Source organism: Nannospalax galili, unplaced genomic scaffold (genome assembly GCF_000622305.1).
Source record: "Nannospalax galili isolate Female #2095 unplaced genomic scaffold, S.galili_v1.0 scaffold195, whole genome shotgun sequence".
Classification (NCBI taxonomy): Eukaryota; Metazoa; Chordata; class Mammalia; order Rodentia; family Spalacidae; genus Nannospalax; species Nannospalax galili.
In genome coordinates, this window is record NW_008335885.1 from 1,057,766 (window position 1) to 1,066,597 (window position 8,832).

Sequence of the window (8,832 nt, forward strand, 5' to 3'; positions counted from 1 at the left end):
GTGCATAGCCTTGTTCAGCAGTCATGGACGGCCATCAGCAAACTATTGGTGATGACTTTGGAAAGGTGACAGAGCACACTGTTCTATCAGAAGGCCAGTGACCACAGTCTGCTCTAGCAACTGAGAGCTGATTACCTCTGGCCATGCCAACTTGCTAAGAGCAAGACTAGAATGTCCTGTGGTAAACCTTTGTTGCACCTGCCCTGGCTTTGGTTCTGGTTTCCCCTTTCTGAATTGCTTACTATACTTTGTCACTTTGTGCTAATTTTCTACATGGGACAAAGGGAAGAAAATGCAGCATGGTTGGTACCTGAGTTTACTTCACATTTCAGCCTGTCATGATCCTGCAGCATGGGGCAGCCTATTACATGTTACCATATATGGTAAACAAACTGAACTATAAAGTTAAACTAATGCAAAAGGCTGGGCCCATCTAAACATGGATCCAAGAGCCCTAAACTACGGAGAAAATTCCATTAATAAAACACTTAAAATGGAGCTGGTTCCTATTAGGGAATCTTCCCTGGCTCTTATAATCTTTTTGCCCCTTCTTCAACAATGGTCCCTGAGTCCTGGGTGACTGAGGTTTAACAAAGTCCTACCCAGGAACACACACTCTGCAGTCTCTTATTCTCTTGTGTTTGGGCCAGTTGAGGCTTAAGGTTCCAGAGGATTAGAGTCCCACAGGCATGATCCAGGAATCCCAAACTGCAAGCTGCAGAATGCTGTAACCTGACATCACAGGGTTGCAGCCTGTTCCCTTGTGACCCCACAGCCTGATCAGGACCAAAAGATAATTAACCAGCAGTGTCTTTATTTACATGCTTAGGTTTGCACAGCCCCTATTCATATGACAGAGACTGCATTCAAGAAACTATTCTTCCTATTCTGGGTTAAAGGCTGAATTCACTTGCTGTACTCCCATACTGTCCCTGACACTTGAATAGCTGAACACCCAACCTACTACATAAATCTTAAAAAAAATTATCTAGCACATGCCATGTTTTGTCCCCCAGGTAAATGAATGTAATTCTAAGAACCAGAAAGTGCCCTTTTACCTAGAAGAATAAAAATGTATGAAGTGCAAGAATAAAAGAAATACCAGGCAGAGAAAAAAGAGAGGAAAAGAAGGAGGAACTGCTGTTAACCTCGGTCTGTGTGCAGCCAAGCAATGAGGTCCAGAAAACACTCCCTGACCTGCCAGGCCAGCAACTCTAATGGCCACCATCGGAGACTGGGTCTTATCTTTCTGTCTTGACTGACAGGAAAGGTGCCTAGGGTCACTAGGAAAGGGAGGGCTGGCAGGATGGAAAAAGTTCAGAGGTTTTTGCTGCTCCCTGGCTCCTGTCTGTTCATTGGATACTCCGCGTGGGGAGTGGCTCTGAACAGGTAGATCACTGGAGAACAGAGTGGTGAGCTTCTTGCAAGGAGGACTGAGCCGCTGGGAGGGGCTGTGTGAGAATGGAAGAGCTCCGCCAGGGGCGAGAGGAGGCCGATGGCTACTGTCCAAAGCTAGGCGCTGGCGGATGGAACGAACACTTTGGTGATAATGGAAGGCTTGACAGCAGGTAGAGTAGCTCAGGGCTAGAGAAGACTGAGCTGCTCAGCCGTGGGAGATCAGAGCAGCTCACGGTAAAGAAACCGAGCAGCTTGGTGCTGGGACGAACAGAGCGGACATAGGCGCCAGGCATTGGAGAGGCGAAGCACCTCAGCGTGGACAGAGAGGTTTGGCTAACGATGGTCGGAAAGGCCTGGCCGGCTCCATGGACGGCTGGAGCTGCTCGTTGAGGGTGCGCAAGGAGCAGACAGAGTGACTGGGCAGACAGAAGGAGGAGCTCGGTGCTGGGGACAAAAGAGAGGCTCCAGGCAAGCTATGAGAGCACAGTCGCCCATCAGTTCTGTTTGGCTCAGCTCTGGCAGTGGGAACCCGGCTCCCCTGAGCAGAAAGCGGAGTCCTTCCTGAGGCTGAGGCTTGGCTGACTCAAGGACCTGACTGGAATCCTCGGGCAGGACACCTGTGGCGGGCTGTAGAGACCAAGCAGGGCAGAGGCTGCACCCGGTCCTGCCTGCCTCCGCCTCAGGAGACCCCAGACACTCCCGAGCAAGACCTTGGGCTTCTGTTCAGATAAGCACCTCCATGGCGGACAGCAGCACTGTGGGCTAAGCTGAGGTTCTGCCTGTGTCCATGTTTCCGGATGTCCTTTCCTCTGGTTGGATCGCCCACTCTCGGCTGTGACAGGCGGGGCTCCAGCCTCTGCGGACGCGCAGTGGAGGTGCGTTTTGTGCCTTTGCACCGGCTTTCTAGGAGTTTCTCCCTAGCTTCTGCTCAACTCAACAGGTGGGTTCTAGAAACTGGTGTTGGTGTGTCAATGTAGGGCAGCAAGGGGCCTCGTAAAGACAGAAGAGGGAAAGTTATTGTTTCTCTAAATAGCTTTAAAATCGCAATTCCTATTATACCAGAAGTCCTTGATTTTCAGTAAGATATCTGCTAAAACGATTGAACTTCAGTAGGGGCTTACACATCTCCTTTAGGCAGTTACAGGCAGGGATGAGGATGCTAGGCAGAGGCAACAGAGGCAATAGGACACATAAGCTGTATAAACTCTAAAGTCAGGATTTATGGTTTCGGATCTGGACTCCCATTTATTGTCTCTGACTTTCTATGTTATTTACTTTCAAACACCTAAATATTTTATTTTTTTCACACAATTAAATAGTGCATGCTAGATATGCTGGACACGCACCAATGAAGAAATGTAATTAAAAAACAAAGTGTCCATTTATCGATAATTATAAAAGTATATGGAGAAGTGAAGGGAAAGAGGAAATAGAATAAAAAGGGGGAGGGGAGAAGGTGGGAACCGCCACTTACCCTGTTGTGTGTGCATCCCCAACAATGAAGTCACTGCCGGACATGCCTGGCCAGCTGACTGTTAGCATTCTGGCTTGGAGCCTGTGTGTGCTGTGACTGGCAGGAAGGGCGGTTGGACCCCCTGGGCGGGATGTCAGGTACACAGTGGTCTCTGTTGCTCCCCGTGAAAAGCTTTGAATGGCTTTTCTCAGCGTTGGGGGAGGATGGAAGGAGCAGCTTGGTATCGAGGTGGGATGCCCAGGTGGCTTTGTCTAGCAACCAAAGGTCAGAGAGGACTGTCTTGATGCTGGACAGAGTGGTTGGGGTCTTCCTGGGGTCCACTGGATAGAGCGGTTCAGCAGGGGTATGGGGTATGGGGAGGATGGATAGAGGTGCTGGACTTTGGGACAGACGCACCGAGCGGCTCAGTCAGAGGACAGACAGACACATGGAGCGGCTTGGTGGGGGATAGAGAGAAAGGCTCAGAGTTGAACAGCTGGTCTGGGGAACCGAAGGTCAGGGTTGCTCCGCTAGGCGGAGATGGGTGGAAGGAATCAGAAGTTCAGTTCCCTGGCAGAAGGATCCAGCAATGCGGCCTGCCGGCGGAGAGACAAACAGAAACCCAGTACAGATGAACAGAGCAGCTCGGCAGAGGGCTGGAGGTGGCAATGGCTGGACAGGGCGACTGGAGACCATAGGGCGTGGGCGGCAGACTGGGTGGCTCTCCAACGCGCCCTTCTCCGGGACAGCTTTTTGGCTCAAGCTCTGGCAATGGGAACCCAGATCAACCACGCAGAAGGCCGCATCCTTCCCAAGGCTGGAGACTGGAGGTCACTGGATCTGACCCGGCTCCGCAGAGAGGACACCTGTGGCGGGCTGCGGAGCCCCAGCAAGGCCGAGGCCCCAGCGGGTCCTGCCTGCCGTCACGTCGCCGCTCAGGAAACCAGATGCTGGAGAACCGGGCTCTGGGGTACTCCAATTCTTCCATTCAGGGAGGCACCCGGACGGAGGACAGCCGCAAGGTGGGCCACGCCGGGGTTCTGCCTGTGTCCACTTTCCTTGGTGTCCCTTCCGGTGCTTGGATCACGCACTTTTTGCTTGATCTGGCGGGGCTGCAGCCTCTGGTGTCCAGCAGGGGAGGGGGCGGATCTGCCACTGTGCGCTGAATTTCTAGGAGTTTCTCCTCAGCTCAGGTACGTGTCCGGAAGCCTGGGGTTAAGAGCAGCTGCGGGGGCGGGGGGGGGGGGGGGGGGGGGACACGGGGTTTGCCCACGTGTGCCCCAGCTTCTCTTTCAGAGAGTTCCTCAACAGCTCTTTCCAAACTTGGGACATTCGTGGAGCAACAAGTTTTAACTGTGCCTCAAAATAGTAGAAGAGGGAAAATTATTGTTTCTTTTGATGGGTTAATTAAAACCACAGCCTGTATTATATTATAATTTTGTTTAAAGTCTCTGTAAACACTACTGAACCTGCAATAGGAGAGTCTTCATGTGCTTTAGGGAGTCACAGGGGAGGACCATATAGTGGTACTTTGTGAATGCTGTTTGTACACCCACCTTAACATGTTTCCTCATGAATTAGTCATGTGCATTGATAGGAATAGAAAATTAAGGTGTGGTGAAGTGTTTTGAATATAAATTAACGTTACAGGTAAGTAGAGGGAGACATCCAGTAAAAGATTCAATATATTAAAATTTTCATTCTGGTACCTTCATCAAGTAATAATTAGGGTAGGAACTGTGCATCTTAGAAAAGGAAATAAAGTGAAATTAGTTTAGTTACTGAATATAGATTAGGGAGATTTGAAGTAACGTTGGTGTCAAAATGCTGTTTCCTGTGACTCAGGGAGGTCTACAGGTAGGTAATGTTCCTTGCTGGAATTATAAGGGGAAGAAGTCCTTGGTTAGGTTAAACACAGACTGTTACTGGCTCAGAAATAATACCAATGAAGATTTGAGGCTACTTTCATTGTTTTAAGGCTAAAAGAAGGTAGTGAAACAAGCTGTTAGACTAAGAGAGGAGAAGTGTCTGGGAATGATAGTATGTAATTGGAATTTCGAATAAGTGGGATTCCTGTGATAGACACACTATGTCCTCTAAACACAGCAGGGTAGATAGAAGATTGCACCTGTAGATGACAGCACCTTAAAGGGAGGTTAAAAAACAACAACAACAACAAAACAACTTTATAAGCCGGGCATGGTGGTACATGCCTTTAATCTCAGCACTTTGGGAGGCAGAGGCAGGTGGATCTCTGTGAGTTCAAGGCCAACCTGGTCTACATAGTGAGTTCTAGGTCTACATAGTGAGTTCTACAGCTGGGGCTACAGGGAGACCCTGTCTCAAAAAGACCGAAAAAAAACAAAAAACAAAAAAAACCCAAAACCTTATATTTTCAGGTAAATTAAGGACATTTTGGAAATTTTGAAAATTCATGAATCTAAATCCCCCTTTAAAAACTATCATATTCATATTGTTTAAGGGTTTATGGGACCTCTTGTCAACCGCTTCTAGAGAAGGAATCTGTTCCTGGAAGAGAGCTTTAAATTTTTTTTCTTTAGCTTATGATGTCTAGAAAGGCAATGTCCCCCTATTACATGATAACTCCTTTTAATCTCTTTATGTACATACTGTAAGAAGCTTCTATATGATAGCTCTTCACATGGCTTTTTCTAAAGGCCTTTAGTTTTATTTATCCCTTCCCATACTCCCTCCTCGATTCCGCACCCCATTTAACCCTTCCTACTCTACTGTTCTTCTTTCCCCTTTCATATCACTACATTTACCTCCCCTCCCAAGAATCCTCCTGCCTGCCCACCCATGGATATTTATTAGTTTCTTGACCTCTCTAAATTTTCCAAGTCTGGGTTACCTCACTCAGGATGTTTGATTCCAGTGAGTTTTACTAAATTATTGCTAGGAGAGTAAGACCCTGAACTATAGACAGAAACACACAGGAGTAACCCTACCACAACAAAATAGCATTATCATTTATTAACCTTCAAACCAAAATGGTGGTATGATATAAAGTGTAATTTTAGATTATGTAATATGAGAGTTGATCCAATAATTACATGTAACCCATGAAAGTTATTGTTTCTGTTAATGGGTTTAATAAAATTACAGCTCTCACTCCATCATAATTTTGGTAAAAGATGTGTAAGAACTTTTGAAACTTCTTTAGGAACTTCTACATGTGCTTCAGGAAGTCCCAAGTGAAGACCACATAGTGCTACTTTGACTATGAATGCTGTTATGTAGTGATATTAAAATGTTTCATCATGAATTAATGATGTGCATTGATAGAAAGAGAAAATTATGGAACTCCTCCACCTTCTCCCCTAAACCTGGTCGTCCTTCTAGCTTTGGGGATGGGACCACTTTTGCTCTTTCCATTCCAGATCTCTGGACTACTCTCTTAGTCCAGACCTTCCAACTGCATCCTGATCCCCTGTACTCAGACCAGCTCAATCTTCTAGTCTAGTTTGTTAGACCTTCTACAGGCTGTCAGTATTCCTACCTTGCCTTGGATTCCTGAGACCAGTCTTCCACCCTGGTAAGTCAGTGATCCTGCCCATGGTGCCTTGATTTCTCCAGTAGCCTGAGCAACTCCAATCTCCTCTGCCCTCACACCCTGTCCCCCTTCTAGCCTTGGGCTCAACCCTGCTCCTGCTCTTCTGCCTCAGATCTCTGGACTAGCTTCCTAACTCAGACTAACTTAATCATCTAGCATAATTTGTTAGACCCTCCACAGGCCATTGCCACCCCCATCTTCCCCAGTCCTGACACAGACTGGCCTACCTACTACCCTGGTAAGTCAGTCCCACCCACTGCATCTTGATTTCCCTGCAGCCTGAGCACTCCCAATCTCCCCTGCCCCACACTCTATCCCCCTTCTTGCCTTGGGCCCAGGCCTGCTCTTACTTATCCGACTCAGACCGCTGGACTAGCTTCCTAACCCAGACTAGCTAAATCCTCTAGTATAGTTTGTTGTGCCCTTCACAGGCTTCCCCTGCCTCCACCTTCCCCTGACCTCCTGACCTGCCTGATACAGACCAGGCTGCCTACTACCCTGCCCCACCTACTAACTAGACCAGCCTAATACCCTGTGAGAACCTGAAGCACACACCAAATAATCTTTCATATCTGAGCAAAAAGCAACCAAGCTAGATCAACAATCTAAAAAGAACAAAAATTCAAATAAACAAAGGAAAAATAGAATTTCCTATCAGACACACAACCAACCAAAGACATCCATATGCCCAAATGGCAATGCAAAAACACAAATAATAAGAAAATACAAGAGAATATGTCTCAAAGAAAATCTGCCAGTCCTAGAGAAGCGTACCACAATGAGAATCACCCTGAGGAACCCCATGATGCAGAATGTAAAGGAACAATTATAAACATGATCAAAGAACTTAAAACACAGGAAAAAAAACTCAAAGAACTCAAAGAGCATAGGCATAAACTTATGACAGAAGCTCAAGAAAATACAAATATGTGGCTGAATGAAATAATAAAAACAATTCAGGACTTGAAAAATGAATTCACAAGAGAGATAGAAATAGTGAAGAAAACCAAAGCCAAAATGAAGATGGAATTGAAAAACTCCACATGTCAATTTGAAACAATAGGAGAAAGCCTCACAAGCAGAATGAATGAAACGGAAGACAGAGTATCAAGACTGGATGACAAAGTTGAAGAACTAGACTCCTCAAGCAAAGACTGAAGAAAAATTAAACCAACAACAACAACAACAAAGTGCGTGTGCGCGCGCGCGCGCGCACACACACACACACACACACACACACAGGGTAGGGTCTGGAGAGATGGCTCAGTGGTTAAGAACACTGTTCTTGCAAAAGACTGAAGACCAGGTTTTGAATCCCAGTACCTACATGGTGGCTAAACCATACATAACTCCAGTTCCAGGGGATCTGAAGCCCTCTTCTGTCCTCTGCAGCACTGCACAATATGAGTACACTTACATACATGTGTATGTATATGAGGCATAACACTCATATACATAAAATAAAAATAAATAAATAAAAACACAGAAATGGGATACACAGGAACTGTGGGAGATCATGAAAAGACCAAATTTATGCATCAGAGGCATACTGGAAGGAGAAGAATCTTAGGTCAACATCATTGACCAAATCTTCAACAGGATTATAGAAGACTTCACTAAATTAAGGAAAGACTTACTTATGCAGATTCAAGAATCACATAGAACACCAATGAGACAGGAGCAGAACAGAAACTCCCCACAGAAAGCTGCTAGAGAAAAACAACAAACTACATATAAAGGAAAACCCATCAGAATTACAGCAACTTTTCAATGCAAACTATGAAAGTCCGAAGAGCCTGGACCAAAGTATTCCCAATTCTAAATGACTATGGATGCCAACCTCAAATACGTTAGCCAGCAAAACTATCTATCATAGTCGAAAGGGAATGGAAACATTTTCATGATACAAATAGGCTGAAAGAATTCATGCCACCAAACCACCCCTACAGAGAATACTCGAAGCAATACATAGGACCAAAGATGGGCATGACCCAAGATGTTATGGAGAGAAAACAAAGGAAGGTGTGCTGGATAGCTTTAGTGTCAACTTGACACACCTGGGTTGAGGGAGCCTCAGTTGGGGAATTTCCTCTATTGGACTGGTCTGCAGTCATTTCTGGGGGGCATCTTCCTGATGAGTAATATGGGAGGGCCCAGCCCACTGTGGGTGGTGCCATCCCTGGGCAGGTGGGCCTGTGTTGCATAAGAAAGCAGGCTGAGCAGCGGCCAGGGGAGCAAGCCAGTGAGCAGAGTTCCTCCATGGCCTGTGCTCCAGATCCTGCCTCCAGGTTCCTGCCCTGAGTTCCTACCTTGGGTTCCCTGATGAACTGCGACCTGGGAGATGTAAGACAAATAAACCTTTTCCTCCCCAAGTTGGTATTGGTCAGAGTGTTTTGCCACAGCAATG